This window comes from Amblyomma maculatum, chromosome 7 (assembly GCF_055883805.1).
Source record: "Amblyomma maculatum isolate TAMU_Amacu chromosome 7, ASM5588380v1, whole genome shotgun sequence".
Lineage (NCBI taxonomy): Eukaryota > Metazoa > Arthropoda > Arachnida > Ixodida > Ixodidae > Amblyomma > Amblyomma maculatum.
In genome coordinates, this window is record NC_139350.1 from 53,138,924 (window position 1) to 53,141,907 (window position 2,984).

The 2,984-nt window shown below is 48.7% G+C and overlaps 1 pseudogene; it reads left to right on the forward strand.

Annotated features, from left to right (window-relative positions):
• The first annotated feature begins 1,613 nt into the window (after positions 1 to 1,613).
• On the forward strand, positions 1,614 to 2,471 carry LOC146183212 (uncharacterized; annotated as a pseudogene).
• The last annotated feature ends 513 nt before the right edge of the window (positions 2,472 to 2,984 follow it).

Below are 2,984 nucleotides of genomic sequence, written 5' to 3' on the forward strand. Positions count from 1 at the left end.
CGGCACTTTATGAAACTAATAATATTAAATGCAGCCGCTATACAGGATCAGGCAGGCGAAATCACAGAGGTGAAAAGAACTAAATGCACGTAATTATGAAACAAAGCTAGCACTTTACTGCCATGAACGAACCAAGAGGCATGCAGTGTGAGCAATGACAACAGATATAATGGAAATGAATGAGCACGCACAATATTCGCAACTTGAGTCATGCAAATCACTTCAACCAAACAATCCCACCATGAAAAGGAGAAAGTCACATCGAGGAGTGCGCGCAAAGATGATTACTTGACGACCAAACAAGCTTACTAGACGACAATGTTTTGTGTGAACAGAAAACCAGCTTTTCAATGAGAGCCGAGTCTGAACGGCAGCCCCCGCATCTCAGATTTTATAGGGCTTACGCCTATGAACTTGACAGCAACCCCCAGCAGAACCACTATTTCTGATGGTAAACTTTTCACAGACCTTTGTTAGCAGCAAAATGTTTGCACCTGCGGGAGCCTAAATTCTGGCTTAAGACTGTCCCATGGTGAATACCAATGCAGTGGGTTCCAACGCAAGCGGAGAGTAGCACCAGTAGCAGACGAGCTGATTCCCTTACAAGCCGCAAGGGCGGCCAGTCAAGTAGGCTAACATGTCGCCAGGGGTTTGAATAGAACGCTGTGCACATGTTAACACGGGAGAAGAGCACACAAAGGCTAATAGTTCTTCAAAAAGGTACAGTTCTTCAAAAAAAGTTAACGATTTCTAGTGAGCGCGCACGAAACGAAAACATGCGCTGCCCCGCAAAATTTCAAACGAAATCACGTACCTTCTCGATATCGCGATAATGTCGTTTCTTCTCGACAAATTCGAGACAAGTGACAATGACGTCATAATGTGCAATTCGGCTTTTACAAATTATACTGCAGCAGACCATATAATTACCTAAATTATTCTTTAAGTGCTTTGAAGCGATTTAATTAAATTGTTTTCACAAATGTTTTGTTACCGCAACCGAAACTAATATAGGGGGTATTCACTGACGCTCTGTGTGCTCTGACGCGACACACGTGGATTGCTCTGCCGCGACGGCGAGGGAATTTGCCAGCGACGTCGTCGGAAGCTAAGTGCGCTTTTATATTTATTGTTTAGCTTTGAAAGCGTATTCTCCTGCATGCTTTAAAGCACTAATTTCAATCATAGGACCAGAGAAAGCGGAGGTAACCGATTTTCCCTAAGTAGGTGGGCGGGCTGCCTATGGGTCGTAAAGTTAAGGAAGACATGGCGGGCGAGGAGCTGGTGCAATGTAACGAGGGCAGGCGCTGGTGCTACATGGATGAAACTGGTTTTGAAAGCTTAGATGACACGGGGGAGACTAGTTTCTCGTGCAAGTTGTGCGTTAGGTTTAAGGAGACCATTGTGAGGCTGGAGGGTGAATGGGCCGTCAAGATTCATGACCTCGGAAGGGACCTGAAGGTTGAGAGGGAGAAAAGGATGGCGCTGGAGGCACAGGCAGTAGAGCTGGTTAGGATGGAAGGGGCAAGACCGACCAGCTAGAGGAGATAGGGTCTCATCTCAGGGAAGAACAAAAAAAGCGAGCCGAGCTGGAAGGTCAGGTGAAGGTGCTTATGGCGCGGGCAGCTAAAGACCCCGGGTCGGAGCAAAGTCAGGGGGTGGATGAGACCAGCGTGAAGTCCCCTCAGGATGAAGGAGATGGAAAGGAGGCGGGCAGAGAAAATCATCCGGTGGCGGTGGAGTCGCAAGAGGCGGCTACACGATGCTACAGCGAAGTAGCAAAACAGTTCGCGGGAGGGCTAGCGACAAGCCCGGAATCGCGCGAGAAAGGTGAAACGCCGCTACGACAAGAGAACCAACGAGAGCGAACCGGGCGGCAGTTGGCGCAAGCTGGAGATGAAAGGCTAGATCGTAGGAGAGTTCTGGGGGTGGGGGACTAAAATGTAGCAAGGTTTGAGGAGGCTGTCCTAGCAACAGTGAAGGGTGACAGGCGTTTGAAGATGGAGGCCCAATCGGGGAAAGGTATGGTTGAAGCGATGACCAAAGCCCAGGAGGTGGTAGGGAACAACAAGGATGTAGAAACCCTGGTCATCTTCCGTGCTGGACTCAATGATGTCTTGAAGGGGACGAGCCGGAATCTCGGGAGGCAGTTAGAAGTAGGTATAAATAACATAAAGGAGGCCTCTGAGAAAGTACACGTGACTGTATGCACAATCCCGGAAGTAGAAGGGCAGTCCAGCAGAACAGAGGGGAGAGTAGTCCAGGCCAACCGGGTTATTAGGAGCCTAGGCCGACGACTGGGGTACACCACAATGGAGGTTAACAGGGATGTGTACGAGGTCGGCCTCCACCCGTTTGCACGAGAAGGCATCCACTACAGCCGGGCCACCGGTAGGAGGGTAGGAGGCAGGATAGGCCGCCAGGCAACAGCTTTTTTAGGAGGGCCCAGGGCCCTGAAGCCACCAGTGTAAACAAAGGCGACCAAGAGGACGAACATAGACTAGGGAAACATAAAGCCATAGGAGAAGCAACAGGCATAAGCACAAGAGCCAGATTAATTCCGACATAGGGTATATTAACATGCAAGGAGGCAGGAATAGGCTAAAATTGGAGGAAATAGAAGAGCAGCTTAGGCAGGAGAAGTTAATGGTTTATGGATTTGTGGAGACGCATCTTCGGGACATGGAGCAACCACCCTGTAACCCTGATTATGCATGGGAATTCTGCAACAAAACAGAGGGCAGTAGAAAGGGAGGGGGATTGGGGCATTCATCCATAAAAGTACAAATTGGCAAAGAGTCAAACAGGAATGTAAGGAACATTTATGGCTAAAAGGAAAAGTGGCAGGGGAGCAAACACTCCTTGGCTTTGTATACCTGTGGACAGGAGCAACTGCCAAAGAGGAAAACAAAAAAAATGGTAGAATGTATAGCAGGTGACATTAATGAGCTAGGAAAAGGATGCGAAGTAATTATAGTAGGGGA